This window comes from Heterocephalus glaber, unplaced genomic scaffold (assembly GCF_053883595.1).
Source record: "Heterocephalus glaber isolate CG9 unplaced genomic scaffold, H.glaber_assembly_v1.0 deba00000122, whole genome shotgun sequence".
Taxonomy (NCBI): Eukaryota; Metazoa; Chordata; class Mammalia; order Rodentia; family Bathyergidae; genus Heterocephalus; species Heterocephalus glaber.
The window spans coordinates 35,623,279-35,640,881 of record NW_028258138.1 but is presented as its reverse complement, the minus strand read 5'-3'; the positions used below and the strand labels follow the sequence as shown (position 1 = coordinate 35,640,881).

Genomic DNA, 17,603 nt, shown 5'->3' with positions numbered 1-17,603 from the left:
ATGTCATCTGCACTCTCTCCTCTTTCTTCATTGACTCAGATAGTCTTATGTTATTCTTCTTTGCATAGTCTAGCAGCTGCTGGATTGATTTCTCATGTTCCTTTACAATTTTACACCAATTTTTCTTTTCCTGGTCACTAATTGCAATCTTATCTTCTATATCTAAAATTCTGCTCTCACATTGTCTCATTCTGGTGCATGAACTTTCAGTGGAGTTTTTAATCTCCTGGAAATGTGTTTGCATCTGTTTTATGGATTGCATTTGTTTCCTATGTTGGGATTCCATCATGTTCCTCAGATCCTCTATTTTTTTATCTGTGCCCTCTCTAGATTTATTAATCATGGCTTGCACCATGAGCACAATCTTTGCTGTTATCTGAGTAATTATTTCTGATTTCATTTTTCCCAGATTCTCTTTTGTTGCATGTTCAGAGAGTCTAGATAGTTGAGTATCAGATTGTTCCATCTCCTTTCCCTTTGGGGTTGCTGTAGGTGATCCAGAAGTCTGTTTTTCAGGCTTGTTTATGTGTCTTTTCATTTACCTGCAGGGGGGGCGGTGCTTCTGACACCTGCACGGCTCACCTTCTCTGCCCTAGGAGCTTGGGATGGTAGCAGGGGAGCTTCCTTCTGGTTGCTGGGACCAGCTCACCTGCTCTGCCCTAGGAGCTTGGGATGGCTGTGGGGGAGCTTCCTTCTGGGTGCTGGAACCGGCTCACCTTCTCTCTGATACCACAATTTAAAGAGAGGTTTATTTTGGCTCCAGGTTTTAGGGGACTTAGTCAATGGTCAGTCAGCTCCAAGGCTGAAACTTCATACCAGAAATACATGGCAGAGCAAAGTTCTTTAGTTCTTGGTGGACAGGTTATAGAACAGAGAAACACTGGCAGAGGGGAATAGGTAGGGAACCAAAACCGTACCTCTGTGATCCACCCAGTTACACCAAGAAATGTACTCTACAAATTCCTGGTGTGGATGTGTACCAAAGCCAATTCAAGTTGACACTCAGCCCTCACTGCCATAGCCAACATGGTAAGATTCTCATGAGAGCCCTTTTCTGTGTTGCAGAATGCTGATTTCTCAAATCATCGCATAATTGGAAGAATACAAGATGGTACTATGGGGTCCCTTTTATACGGACACTAATCCTACTCATAAGGTCTGTATTCCCATGATCTATTGGTCCAGTCCCTGTGTATTATCTCAATTTTCCCTTTTGGATTAAATGTTTACTCTTTGTTATTTTATCATGGGATTATTGAACTAGTTTTTTAAAAATTTATATATGCGCTTATTGGTAAGAGTTTGCCCTGAGTCACAGAAAGACTTAGGACTTGAACTCATGCACAGTGCTGAAACTGTTGAGATTTGGGAGTCTTCTGAAGAAAGACCAAATACATTTTACATAACAAGATGGACCCAAGCCTTTGGGAACTAGGGTAAGAATGACATGGTTTGATATAAAATGCCCCTTTAAAGGCTAATGTGTTCAGAGGTGGGGCTTTTGGAAAGTTTTTGGATCATGATGTGCTAAACTCTTCAGTAGATATATCCAATGATGTGTTCATAGTTGATTTGTTAGGAGGTAAGGATTGAATGGTGGAGGTGAGTCCTGAGAGTATGCCTGGTGGATGTGTTCATGTCTCACAGCCCTTCCTCTCACTTTTGTTCTCTCTGCTTAGTGACTATTGATTAGCTTTTAGCCTCCATGCTCAGTTGGCTTGCTGTTCCTGCCTCAGAGCCAGACATTCATCATTTAAACCCTCCGAAATTGTGAGTTGAACGCTTCCTTCCTTTAAATTATGTAGGTCAGTCATTTTTGTGTGTGAACAATGGAAAAGCTAACATACCTAATTAACTTCTAATGCTCCACCCCTAACATCATCAGCTTTGGAGGTGAGGTTTCAGAACATGAATTTTGGAAGAGCATAAAAATTTTATTGTCATGGGGTACAACCATGGTGGTTCAGATGATATAAAATCACTCAGCCTCCAAGTTAAGGTTTAACTCCAAGAGCCTCAGAGAGGCTGCTTCACTGGGACTCATCAGCACGAGAAAGTATTAGGAAAACAGCTCCCATCTGAGGAATCCCTGGCCTTTTATTTGTAACCCAAGGCCTGAGAACAAAGCTGTAGAATGAAAACATTTGTGTAGGAATTTTGGTCAGAGGAAAGGGAAAGAACAGGATGTTCTGCTAATGCAAGCTTATAGAGCATGAGGGACACAATGGCCAGAGCAAACATCTCAAAGTGTAGCTTTATTTCTATTTTGCTCAGCTGTTGCCATGCAGTTCTGCTTTATTCTTTAACCAACCATTCTGCAAGATCTGTGCTGTTGCTCCAAGGGCCCATTCATTCCTGCACTCTTTTCAATTACTCCACTGGCCAGGGTCTCCTCACAGTCTATTGTAGACCGTGTATGTAAGTGAATTGAAAGCTAGATATAAAATAGATATTTGCATATCCGTGTATGTTCCTAACAGCAGTACTCGTATAACCAAGAGTATTTTTCAACCTTAGAAAGAAAGAAAATTGTGACACATGACATCACATCAAAGTTTATACTTTGAGGATATTGTGATAAATAAAATAAGCCCATTACAAAAAGACAAATATGTTATGATTTCATTATGAGAGAAATTTAAAAATTTCAAAATAATAGAAATAGAAAGTAGAAAGCCATCACCAGGAGCTAGGGAGATATGGTAATGACAGATTGTATTTTTTGTTTTTTGTTTTTGGTACTGGGGATCGAATTCAAGCCCTTGTGCTTTTGAAGCAGGCATGTAGCCACGGAGCTGAATCCCAGGCCCTGGCTGATTGTTTTTAATAAGCATAGAACTTTAGTTTTATGACATGCAGAAGTTCTGGACATTTGTCACACTATGAATATGCTTAACACTGTTAAATTATACAAACACAAATGGTTCAAATAATAAATTTTTTGTTATGTATTAAAACAATTTTCAAAAGTATACCACAATAAATTGAACAAAGAACTAGTGTAAAATATACCAACTGATTGCTTCATACCATTGGAAATATTTTAGGTAAGATATCTTATTACTACTTGATCTAATCTTGCTGACCTGAATTGCATGCAGAAACTAAATTTATCAGAATGGAAAATGTACATGTTGGTTCAGCATATTTGGAAATGTTTATATTAGCATTCAGTGTATATGGAACAAATAATTACAGCTTTAATAACTTCATAAAAGCACCTACTTATTATCTCATTGTTCTGTTGGTCAGGAATCTGGGAGACTTGACTGATTTGTGATTTGACAATGAAATCAAAACATCAGTTGGATTGGACTCTAATCTTGAAACTGATAGAGAACTAACTTCCAGGCTCATTCAAATGGTTGGCAGAATATAATTAGGTTCTTTTGTAAAACAAAGATCTCCATTTCCTTTGTGTCCATTATTTGAAAGACCCTCTCAATTCCTAGAGACTGTTCTTTAGTATTTCTACACAGGCCACTTAATAATGTAAGAGATGCATTTTTCTTATGGTTGACATAAGTGGCTCCAGGTGAAAACATTCTCTACAGGTTTCTTCTCCAAATTATATAGCCCACAGGCCAGGGGATTTACCTCAGTGGTGCTGCTGCCTGCCTCGCAAGCGCAAGGTCCTGAGTTCAATCACCACCCCCCCCCAAAAACAGAAACAAAAACAAACAAACAAATAAACCAAAATATAGCCCACTTTCCCAGTTCTAAAGGTAATATTGAGTCTCTACAATCGTGAATTTTTGACATTCTTTTTGCATGGATGAGTAAAATATATGAAAAATTAAGAATATTTCTCCAAGTCACAAAAATAATAAATATTACAGTCACAATTTGAATCCTGCTCTGTTTTAATTCAAAATATTTTTCAGTATACAATGTTGTTGGAACTGAAAATAGACAAGAACAAAAATGTATGTGAGATTAAAACGTCATTAACTAAAAGAATGCAGTGTTTATGAACCTAAATGTGTTCCCTGAATATTAATGTTATATCTAACAGAACTTCATATGACATTAACACAAATTAAAATAGTGAACAAAGTAAAAACAGTTTTTGTGAGAACTAAAGAATAAACCTGTGGAAGAGAAAGATCAACAGTTTGTAAAAATATTATAACAGGTATTTAAAACACCAATATCATTATGTATAATTAAATGTGCAATGTATAACCAAATTGTAATTTAGTTTCAATAGCTTGTCTTAGAGGATAACTAGACAAGTCATCACTTTTAATTCTAATTGTTGTTGAAATAATTAGAATTAATAAAAATGAATAAGTTAGATATTATGAGAAAATTAGAAATTAGAATACATGGCTAAGATGCTCTATATTATTCATCCAAAGTATTTTTGTACTCTAAGACTTAGACTGAATTATGTGTCTTTGAATTTTATATCTGGAAGCCCTAACTCCATTGTTATTATATTTGGACACAGGGAATTTTGTGATTTAGATATGGTTGGACAGTATCCCCTAAAAGTTCATATACTGGAAGTTTGCTAATCAGGGAGATGGCATTGAGATGGTGGAAACTAATAATTGAGGACCCAGTGAATAGTAATAAAGGCCAAGGGGGCGCCATCCTTACACATGTGTTAATAGTAGTGTCACAGAGGGAGTTAGGTTTTCCAAGAATGAGTTAGTTCCTATGGGAATAAGTTATTACATAATAAAGCACACCCTGGCCTCTCCTTGGTATTGGTATCCTGCTTTCTGTCTGTCACATGACCTCTGGGGCACATGCTTCCTCCAAGGTGAAGCAGTCTGCCTTGAGCCCTTTGTCAGACCAAAACAGAGCAGCTGCTGGAGCCATGCTCTTCACCCTGCACAGCATTGGGCTAAATTACCCACTTTCCTTTATAAAGTGCACAGCATCTGGTATTTGATTATTGAAATTGAATAATATAGCACCTTTAAGTTATAATTCAGATTAAATGAAGTTAAATGAGGTCATATTAGTAGAGACAGCAGATAGGATTGTTGTCCTTACTAGAAAACACACAAATAAAAAAAGATTATGAGAGAACACAGCAAGGAAGCACTGTAGGCCTTAGCAGAGCTAGATGGCAATTTGGTGTTATTCCTTTATCCTACCAAACTGTGAAAAAATGAATTTATTATATCAATGATCTAATTTATAATATTTTGTGATAATTAACCAAGCAGAATTGTACATCTGCTTAACTTAAAAGTAGGAAAATAATGTGAAAGGATTGTTAACAATATTATGAAGTATTGAGGTTTTTTTCAATAAAAGAACAAATTTATGGATAAATTTAAAGTAATATATGATATTTTAAACATTTAAAGATCTTCAGAAATATTTAAGAAAAAATTTTTGATTATCAATTTTTTTCATAAGTACAATCTTTTATTATATATTCTTTACAGTGTAATCTCATCAGAAAATAACCACAGGTGTAACAATTAGTTTTGATAAAACTGCATTAATAATAACATAATTGAAAGTTCTTGAAATTTGTCACACTGCATAACAAAAGAATCAAAGAAACTCAACAACAATCATTACCACCTATGAGTTATTGTCTAAATTGGTAAATTTTAGTGTCAGATACTTTTTGACATTAACTTTAGAAAAATGACCTGAGGTTAGAAAAGAAAATTTCATTAAATATACATGCCTCATACAATCGTAGAAAATCAGAGGTATTTTCATTTTATCAGTGGTTTTTTTTCTGAAGCACAATGTTTATGTATGCTTGAATTTTATTCAAGAAAATTAGGTATAAATAAAAGATCTTGTCTGTATTTCTTTTAGATAGACCTATGTTAATTTTAAATTTCTTCAATCATTCATACATCTCTTAGTTGGAGGTAATGATTAATATTAATCATATCAGTTAGTGAACCCAGGAAATTTTAGCATTGGAGATTGGCTTCAAACTGAGGATTTTTTTTTTCTAAATCGTGCAGTGTGTGCCAGTCTTTGATTACAAAAGTGCTTTGTAGTTGTTTCCTGCATTCGTAACACACAGTAAGGTGATTCTACTATGACCCATTAACACAGTACTGCTTAAGAACAGGGTTCAGGATCCTGTTCCAAGGACTACTTTTCTGAACACCTAAGCCATGACATTCTCTGTAATTTGAGAGAAATACCACTCATAAGAACTCAGTAAAACTCTAAGATACTGAAAAGACAATTTTCTTCTTACCATTTGTTTTTATTGGTATATAACATTTTGTGAAGAAGCAACTACCTATTTCCACTTCTACAGACATCATATGAGGCAAGAAATTATGGAAAATTTTCTTTGTTGAGTGTATAGAATCTGTGTAAAAATACAAAAGTCAAAATCATAATTTATAAAATATTTCTACTACCACATATACATATATACATATCCCAATTCAAAAGTTATTAGTATACTTTGCATATTCAAAAATGAGAAAAATGTATATTTCTAATTTTCTCACAGTTTCTGGTACAATTATGACTTTGTATGTGGGGGTACACAAAAATATGTTTCTTGAATTGTACAAATTATGATACTGATATACTGATATACTAGAATACTGATTATAGTTCAATCTTATATAAATAATTTAAGATACCACCTTTACTTCTAGGAAATATTTGTTGCCTCTTGCAAGGAATTTGTGGCCTATACTTCTAGATGAAATTTCTTACTATGTAATCAGCCAGTCTGAATCTAATATGTTATGTTTTCTGGTATCTAATCTGGCAGACAGGTTGGTACTCAAGAGGCATCTTAGCCACAATTTCTTATTTTAAAAAATGAAATAATTCAGATTTCATAGAATACTCTATAAAGTCTTAATTTAATGGATTTAAAATATGCATTTTTGGAGACTAGCAAATTTTGATTAAAAAATACATAGCATTTTTAGGGAGTGGAGTGAAAAACATTTTGACAGTTTTGTCTAAATCAGAAATTCTCTGATTAATGATTCTGAATTTTCAAAATAAGTGAACATTAATGAAAAAGTTTCAATAACCCTCATTTTGCAGTAGAGAAAGTCTGCTGAAGTAGGAATTAATCTTTGTGAAATTTGAGATCATACATTGTGATGACAACATGACCTTTAAACTCTCAATTTTCTATGAGATTATCTACAATTCTCTAAAGATATTTTACAATAAAAGACATATTGTTGGGCAATTTGAATCTCAATGTGAAAGAAAAATTGGGTGGAGTGGTTGTATTTTCACAAAGCTAAAAAATAATTCAAACATCGTAGATATCACTATTTACTGAATAAGCCATCAACTTTTAAATAAACATATGGGGAAATTAAGGACTCTGGAGGCCTATTTCTAATCTTTAGTATGTCGTTTTGAAAAATTGTTTCATTACTTATCCAATATTTGCAAGATTCTTCTAATTCAATGACTTACTCCCCATCATGGCTATCCTACTTGTCTTCGTAAGTGATATTTGCTTATTCTATTTGTTCATTTCTACAATTTAGAAATACAACAACATAAGTTCTCAGTTTATATATGCATGAAAGCCAGACCGTCCTAACATATAAACCTATAAAACTTAAATTTTTGGATTCTATGAAATAAGTTCTTATTTTACATGCTTTTATTTATTTATGGATTTATTTATACAATTTAGAAAAGTACACCTTCACATAATATTGTAGAAGATTATGATCAGTTAAATCATTATATGTGTTCCTTTCACAATTTTATAATCAAAATATAATAGTTCAAAAGAAGATACAAGTAAAATTTTGTATGGTTAAAATGTTTCAATATAGTTTAATATTTTCCTATGTTTCTTCAAACTTAGTTTTGTCTACAATTAGTCACAACCATAAATGATTTTAGAATATAGAAATGTATTTATATACTCAGATCAGAAAATTAATTAACAATAAATTTTAAGCAATATCTATATTCATGTTAGCATGTCATGAACAAACAATGCTACTTCTTATTTTATAAGTACATCACACAGAAAATGCAGATAATGTTCCTAGAATTAGACGAATACCTTTATTAATAACTGTGAATCATCAACCAGTACAAAAAGTACAGTTTTGCATTGTAATTTGGCTTTTGAAATATTTGTCAAAAATTTTATGTAAAACATCTGCTTACATGACATATGTAGTCATTTAAATATTACAACTAACATAGTCATTTGAAAACATATAGAAACATCAAACACTATGTCTTCACAAGACTGTTCTCCCTATAAGGAAAATGAGGACTTGAGTTAAAGTATTTTAAAATTTTCTTTCTTTGTGTGAGAAAAATAAAAAGGTGCCAATAGTAGTGAACATCTGAAAGTAACCAGAATAACCATTTAATGTAACACTACCAGAAGCACAAAGAACCCTTCAGAGCAATATTTAACTGTGATGAGTAGTTATTCATGATGATCGGCTCAAGTCCAAGCCTAGGGAAATGAAATGCATTAATCTTCTATCCCATTTAATAGAAATAGATGTATCAACTACTGAACACAGGCAATTCTGGAGTTGATGATACCTTTATGGTTTTTTAAAATATGTACATGGACAAGTGAATGACATATGTCATTTATTGATTGATTAAAAGGCACATCTAAAGTTCTAGTATAAAAGAAGTACATTTTATTTATTTATTTTAAAGTGTAAAGTAAAAGTTTTATTGAATAAAAATGTCCTAGACTGAGCAAGACAGTAAGAAAACAATATTTTACAACTCTAAAATTATCAAAGCTAAATCTCTATAAATGCAGTACAAAGAAAAACCTATATCTTGAAACACCTCTTCCTCCCCTACATACAATTTGGAATATCAATTATGTGCAACAAATGTACTCAAGCTCATATGTTCCAAGCCTTAATATTAAAGAAAACCATGCCACTAAAAAGGCCTAGTTCTGGTTTGATTTCCCTCTGGGAATCCAGTCTTCCATAAAAATCAATACACTTCAGAGCTGATAAGAATTTTAAAATTCGTGTCTCAAAAAGGGGATATCAGAAGTGAAATAAGGTTTGGAGATCTGAGCTTAAGTGGGTGAAAGCGATTCTTTCCGTTATTCTTCCTTTGAACTCACTATGTTCTAATATGGAACATGGTGAACGAAGATCCAAAGGTATTACAAAAATATTGCAACCTTCAGTAAATTGTGAGAAGCACAGATACCACGAAAAAGAAAGCAATCACTTGGGGTGTAGTCAAACTCATTGGCAAATACCATAGCATATTTGGGAGACAATGAATCTCCCCAAGCACCAAAGCTTGTAGGTTGGTTCTTCAATTGTCTCAAAAGGTGCTATGAAAAGGTGGCTATATTATACCCCAGTAATTCAATTCAAGATGTAAAGAGTAGTATGCAAAGGGATAAATTCCCTGTATAATCAGAGTAAGAAAATTAACCTAAAAAAATCTAGAAGACTAAATACTTGATCTCTTAACAGTTGAATACTAAAAAATTTAATTGGTATTCATTTAAAAATATGCAAACTGTGTCCTTAATACTAAAGTGGATTGTCATAAAGTTTAGACCCTTAAATCCCTTCTGTATGTTCTCTTATTTCCACAATGTAAAATTGTACTACTAATCATCTCTCTACTTTAATGTATTTTGGGAATACAATGGAGTCTGGATTATATCACTTGGAATATCTCCCTGTTTATAAGCACCTATGTATATCATCATGGATAAAACGGAAGATTTAAGTAATGTTATCTTTAGCACTTAGAACTAGTTTACTGGATATGGTTTTGTTTGTTTGTTTGTTTGTTTGTTTGTTTTTGGTAGCAGAAATTCATTTCCAAAGTTGCTTTCACAAACATGACAGTTCATGTTAGGATTGCCATTTCTTGCATCACTTTGATAAAGGGCAGTGGCTCACTAACTCTTAAAATGAATTTAAGGCCCAGTACTCTTGCAGTTTGTCATTCTTCATCCTCATCCTCATCATAGTACCTATTTCTCTTTATCTGTTCTTCTGCAGACAGCTCTTTGACTTCTTCTCCCTCCCAGAATCCCATATCCTGGGATTTCTGATTCTGAGTAATGTATTCTTTAGTGGAGGTGTTATCTGCAAAGCTGGACCAATTTGGAGACTTGGGTTCTACTGGAGACTGCTCTTTGAGGAGGTTGCTATGATCATCATCCAGGTTTGCACCATTATCTATGAGATTCTCATTCCCCATCTCAAAGCTATGAATTTCCTTACTTCTTCTCCCTGCTTCTCCTCTTTTAGGCACCTTATTTTGCCAGGTCATTTTCTCCATGCTCCCATTCTTCTCAGGAACCTTGGCATTTTCCACTTGTTTCCTTTCTGCTACTAGCTCTCCTGCAAACTCCTCATACTGTTCTGGCATGCTCCAACCTTTCCTGATAGGTAGGGACAAATTTTGGGGGCTCTTGACAGAAGTGGTTTGAAAAGAAGCTCCCACAGTGAAGGGGGGCTTCTTTCCTTCAGTGAAGAAGATTGTCTTAGCTTTTTCAGATCCAGATCCACATCCTCAGGAGCTTCTGGCTTGCTGAATTTGTCCTCAGGAGGCCATTTGGGTTTAGATCCTTTGATTCCTTCCTCCAAGGTACTTCCTGAACTGCTAAATTCAGTTGGGGGAGGACAGGTGACCTTTAGCTTCTTGGTTTTAGCTGGTGTGTCTTCCTTTCCTGGCTAAGAGAAGGCCTTGGCTTCCATACTTGCACCCAGCACACCCACCTAGGCAGTGGGTGCACCTTCCACCTCTGGGATCTGAGGCATCTCCCCTGCATTTGGAATTTGGGCTGGTTTCTCCAAGGTCTCTTCATTTTCATTTTTGTTTGCCCACAGATCCTTGTGTGGTCTGTGCCCAAAGCCTTCATCATAGTTGCTTTTAGATTTAAAGAGTTAATTGAAGTGAGACTTACAATAGATTTTCCCATGTAAAGATGAATATGTTCCCAGACTAATTTTGTTGTTGCAATAGGAGCAATGGAAGCAGCTGATGTGAAACATTTGTTGGTTGGCCAGAAGACCCTCCATGGTGTAGGCTGCCTTCTGACATTCAACACAGGTCTCTCTTGCAGGTGCCTGAAACTTCTTCACTGCTTTGGGAGGAGAGCTTTCAGAAAGGATGGAGGCTCTGGCACCTGGACTCAGTGGCTTGGGGGACACAGGTTGTCGCACCTCACTGTTAACCTGAGAGTTACAGGAGTCATCTTCAGCATGGGTGGAATGGACTGCCAGTCTATTCTCATTTGCAGAAATCTTTTCTGACTCCTGATGGGAGCCACAGATCTCAGGACACAGGGGCATATTCTCCTTCTGCACCAATTTATGAGCTCTGATTTCACCACCACTGACTTTCACCTCATTTGTATAGCTGGTTGAACTACTTTGTTTGGACACAGCTGCCTGGTACTTGCCCATTAGATCCTTTCTGGAGGTTTCTGAGAGGCATGGGAGTTCCAGATTTTGTCTACTCTAATTTTTCTCCAAGTTGAATGCAGAGGATGGCAAATGATCTGATCTTATTTCCAGGTCATCCAGAGGATAGCTGTTTTCAGAGATCCTTCCTCCACCTGCATTTTGGCTTTGGACTCCAAGAATCTTGGTTTAACTTGGTTCGCCTTTCTCAAATGTCATCTTAAGCCTGTTCAGTGGACATTGTATTTCTCTATTTTGCTTGAAGCTTCTGTGTTGTCACTGATTTAAGATTTCTCAATTTCATGTCTGGAACCTCCCAGAAAATTTTCCATGTTTTCACTTTCAGGTGTGTGGTCTTTAAAATCTTCACTATCCTCAGGGTGATACTGATGCTGAATATGTGGATCAGGACAGGATCCAAATCTAGGTCTGGGCTGGGTCTGTCTCTCATGATCAGCTCTGGCCCCAGAAGGTGAGTTGCTTTTCACTTTGGCAGGAGGGTGTTAGACTCTGTGCCTAATCTTAGAGCTGCTGTTTCGCACCGGGTCTGTGTGCAACTCTACTCCCCGCACTGGGTTCTCCCACTTCTTCTTTAACACAGTCAGGGTTCCCTGTCTAAAGTGGTGGGGGAGATTTTCAGTGTTCTTTTCCTATGGGATGTCTCCATCATTCTTCCAATCAACTAAATAAAACTCTCTTCATCTTTTTGTTTCTTTTTTTGAGACAGGGTCTCACTATGTAGTTCAGCCTGGCCTTGAACTCGCTATGCAGCCCAGGCTCAAGAAGTACATTTTAAATGGTAATCAATCATGATTTCTCCTGTAACACTTTGCAGTTAGTAGTGTTGCACAATTTCGCTACTCACATTCCTAACAAAACATTTTCATCAGTCATATCCTTTCTTTATGTAATACTCAATATTTGAATCATAATATGCTTCATATTCCTTCTATGCTCCTCTTCTTTCCATAAGTCCACTTTTCTTTTCAGTATTTTCTACTATCTCTCTTTTAATCAAATGCAAGTAAATCTATCTCATGATTATCTACAGAAAGATTCCTCCTTTGTTTATTGTGGTTTATGTCCTTTTCTACTAAAGTGACTTTTTGTGAAACTTTCATCCAAATTCACAAAATACTTTGGAACATATATACATTTGCATTTTTAAACTACTTTTCTAGTCCACATACAGAATCTTCTCACTGATTATCCAACCATACAATTAAACAGTTTCCAGAAATTAAGCATAAATATGAATCCTCAGATAAAATGGAAAACAAAATCTACCTATGAAGAGGATTTGGCTCCACTGTTGTCCTTAAGGATCAACATGGTGTTAGACTTCCATCTATCCTCACCATGTAGAATATTTATAAACTAGGCTCAAATTATTTTCTTCTTCCATCATTTAGTTAGAGCCAACTCCTTTTGAAGCCATATTTTCAGAATGAGAAACAAAAGCAAGGAAAGACCAAACTGTTTCCTTGGCATTTGCATACTTCATGGTTCATCGCCACCTATTTAATGTACTAGTCTCCAATTACCAGCAAAAGGCTGTTTCTCAGTAGCAGGATAATTATCTTCAGAAGATGTTGTATCTTTGTTGCAAAATTCTAAAGGTCTATAAAATGAGTTGTGGACAGCTGAGAGTTAGAAGCTGTGAAGGATAAATTTGAGTCATATGTAAGAAAACTGATGCACTCTGAGACTATGACGTTAAGTGAAATAAATCACTCAAGCTTAAATGTAGAACAATTTCTCTTATATAAGGAAGTCAAAGGGTAAATAAATTAAAAAATAAAATAAAGGAATTAATAATACAAAACAGGGAAAACCAGAGGGAGGAAGGTGTGGGAAAGAATGCAGACTTCTCACCATCAGCTTTTTTTTTTTTTTTTTTTTTTTTTTTGAGACAAGGTCTCACCATGCAGTTCAGGCTAGCTTTGGATTCACTATGTAGCCAAGGCTTAGGGTGGCCTCCAACTCATAGTGATGCTCCTTCCTCAGCCTTCTGAGTGCTGGGATTACAAGCATGTTGGGATTACAAGCATGTTCCTTCATCACTATGCCAGGCAAGTTGGATTTTTCCTTCTTTCTTTTTTTTTTTTTTTTTTGGTACCGGGAATGTTTGCACTCTGTACCTTGTTCTTGAAAGGCAGGCAGCAGCACAATGAGCTAAATTCCTGGCCTCACCATTAGTAATATAGTTCTGTGAAATCTCTCTGGTTATGGGTCTCCTTATAAATCAATTTTCCTTATAAAATGAGGTAATTCATTTAGCAAGTGACTTTCAAAATCTCTCTCCTGCTTTGAATGAATGAAAACAAGAAAATAATAAATAGAAAGATATTTTTTTCCCTGATCTTTTGAAAGGATAGTGATGTGGCAGCCACTAACAGTGCATTTGGTGGTCCTAAAAAAAGAGAGAAATCAGAGTATGTTTTATGAACTCTGATTAACAAGTCTATTTGAAAGTGTTCCAAGCTCATGATATTTTTAAGACTGTGCTGAATTAACCAATATCTTATAAAATAAGACTTAGACAATCATTAATTTTTGTAATAAAATTATTGAATAGAAATATCACATTAAGCTTTAACAATTCTTTCTCTCTTGACCAAGCAGAATCACCTTATTTTATAACAGTTGTGCTCTTTTTATTATACAGTTTTTTCCCAAAACCAATACATAATATAAAAGGAAAAAAACACACAAAACGTCTCCCCTCAATATAGCTTAATGACTAAGAATGCCACACTTTAAAATAGTCATAATATATCAGCATGTTCACAGTGATATGTATTTTCCTTTTGGGTTATAATTTAACATAATAATTATTTTTTGTTTCTCAACATATTCCATTGTTAGCTCTTCCAGCTTCACTCTTTCCTTTTAATACATCTCCTCATCCTTTCCCTTTCTCTTTTGTCCAATTCTACTTCCTTTTTCTTTTCCTACTACTTTACTATCTGGCATTACTAGATCACTAAGACTATCTTGCATATTCCATCCACAGCCTTTGAATCAGGCATTTTCTCCAAGGTCTCCAATTTCCTTTTGTTGAAGAATGGTATTTGCAACTAAGCTCTGGATGGTAGATGTGTTCTACGTTCCTTCATCATGGTTATCCTGAGGCCCTTTGGATTTACCATGCTAAAATATATAGGACTTCATTGTAAGTCATTTTCATCCACAGATAGTTTATTTCTATATCATTTATATGTATATATATGGAATTTTATTCTTGTTTCTCTCCTCTACCTTCTTTTGCTTATTTATAATGTTTTTCCTGACAGTGAAAAATCTTTCATTACTATCAACATATTTAGTTAAAACACATGTACTTTTAGAGTCACAAAAACATATGCTTATTAGGAATATTTTTTTTCAAATGAAAATACACTACTGTTTTATAGCTGTTCTGGCTTGTGTCTAGATGGCCCCCAAGCCTCATGTGGTCATAGGGAGTGATTTTTTTTTTGTATTAAATTCTTTTATTAGTACATTGTAGGTATACAACACAATTACATTTCTCATTGGGAATTGTACCTTTATATAATGCATCTTGGTTCTTATTTTTTCCCCATTCCTAGCCCTCCCTTCACACCCTCCACCCTTCCCTATTTACAAAGACTTTATTTCCATGTTTTCCATTTCTCATCATTTTTTCCTTTCCCTTCTTTCCTTTCCCCTGCCCCTTCCACTACCCCTACCCCTTTGGACCTTTTCTTCCTATTTTACATTATCAATTATTCATTCTAATCATTGGCACATTTTAGGTATACAATATAATGACATTCATCATTGGAAATTTGCACCTTTACATAGTCTCTCTTGGTTCTTATTTTTCACCCTTGCCCAGCCGTCCCTTCAACCTCTCCAGTCCTCTCTATTTACAAAGATTTTATTCCTATTTTTCCATTTTCTCATATTAATCCCATTCCCTTCTATCCTTTCCCCTAGCCCTCCCACTTCCTTCCCCTTTGCCCCTTTTCTTCCTATTTCACATTACCTATTATACATTTAGTCCTTATTTACACTTTCAGTTTCTCACACCAGAGAAACTATTCGGTATTTACATATGTGTCCTATTTATTTCACTTAAGAGTACTGCCTCAATGTGCATCCACTTAGCTATAAATGTCTCCAATTTCTCATTTTTTATGGCTGAGTAGTACTCCATTTTATAAAAAAAAAAACACATTTTCTTTATCCAGTCTCCAGTTGATGGGCATTTGGGCTGTTTCCAAGTTTTACCTATTACAACTGTGCTGCTATGAACATGGCTGCACATATATCACTGTGGTATGATTCTTTTAATTCTTTGGGGAAGATCCCCAGCAGTGGAATAGCGGGGTCAAATGGGACTTCCAGTCCTAGTTCTTTGAGGTATCTCCATACTGATTTCCACAGTGCTTGCACCAGTCTGCACTCAAACTGCTGTGGATGTTGGTGTACAGGTGTTTTTTATGTGTGTGTGTGTGTTTTTTTTTTTTTTTTTTTTGTACCAGGGATCAAACTCGGGTCCTTGAGCTTGCAAGGCAGGCAGTGGAACCACTGAGCTAAATCCCCAGCCCCATAGGGAATGATTTTGATGGGTGGTTGGAACTAGACTCTGTGATGCTGGGATTAAGGGTGTGTGATTAATTCTGGCTAGGATTAAGGATGTGAGTGCTACACTTGCCCTACGAGTTTATAGCCTGGATGAAATAAAAGGGACAGAAAGAGGGCTGCTGTCCTCACTTGTTGTTTTTTGATTATTGCTGCTGCTGTTTGCCTTCTGCTCTGCAATGCCTCCCTTCTATGGGACCGAGCCTTGCAGCCAGCAGATTACAGGCTGAAACCTCTACAAACTGTGAGCCAAACTAAACCTTTCTTCCTTTCATATTGGGTGTCCAGCATTTTGTCTCATCAAGAGAAAAATAACTACTAGCTCCATATTTGGTTTTATAGTTGGGTGAACAGTTGGTTTTACAACATCTACTCAAAACACTGTTTTCAATAATCACTTAGAAATTTTTTCTACCCTTTTGCATCATCCATTTATAGTATTTTAGCTTCATCAGTCTCAGCTATAATATCTTGGTTGACTTTTTTTAAAAACCTTCACATAACAACCCTTAATCTTTTTTTTAAATTAATTTTATAGGTACATTTTAAGCATACAGTAGTTACATTCATCATTGGAAATTTGCACCTTTACGTAATTTCTCTTGGTTCTTATTTTTTCCCCATTCCCCTGCCCTCCCTTCAACTCCTCCATTACTCACTATTTACAAAGATTTTGTTTCCAGTTTCATTTTCTCATATTAATTCCATTCCCTTCTTTCCTTTTCCCTACCCCTCCCTCTTCCCCTTCCCATTTGAACCTTTTCTTCCTATTTCACATTATCTATTATACCTTTTAGTCCTTATTACACTTTCAGTTTCTCAACTAGAGAAACTATTCGGTATTTACACATGTGTCCTATTTATTTCACTTAAGAGTATCACCTCAATGTGCATCTATTTAGCTATACATTTCTCATTTTTTATGGCTCAGTAGTACTCCATTTCATTAAAAAAAAACACATTTTCTTTATCCAGTCTGCAGTTGATGGGCTATTGGGTTGTTTCCAAGTTTTAGCTATTACAAACTGTGCTACTCTGAACATGGGTGCACATATATCACTGTGGTATGATTCTTTTAATTCTTTGGGGAATCTCCATACTGATTTCCACAGTGATTGCACCAGTCTACATTCCCACCCACAGTGGAGCAGCGTTCCTCATTTCCCACAACTCTTTTGAACATACAGTAGTGCCACAGGGTTTGAGAAATTCATAATTATGCACCTAGTCCTACAATGTCAGTTCTATCACTGTAAACATCCTCTAGCACAAGAATATTGTCAAGTTATAATTTCTAACTTAAAGGGAGCAAGTAGAAGGTTGTGTATCCAAATGTTTTGATAGAGGATCATGACAAGAATGTGTAGTATTTTCTGTATAGGAGTTAGAGGTATTTAAGATAAATACATACATATATGCATATGTTCATAAACCTTGATTAAAGTGAAATAACCAGAAAGGAAAGAAAATTATTTACTTAGACATCAGAAGAGATTAATTTTCCAAATCTAATATTAATTTTACACTTCCAAATAATGTGAAGAAAGCAATTATTTTTGTTTTACAATAGGTGATCTTGATATTTAATCTAAGATTATTCCTGCAGAAATGTAGCATAAT

General features: G+C 35.3%; 1 pseudogene; it reads right to left on the bottom strand.

Annotated features, from left to right (window-relative positions):
- Nucleotides 1-9,827: 9,827 nt before the first annotated feature.
- Nucleotides 9,828-11,719, bottom strand: LOC101712161 (LIM domain and actin-binding protein 1 pseudogene; annotated as a pseudogene).
- Nucleotides 11,720-17,603: the final 5,884 nt, after the last annotated feature.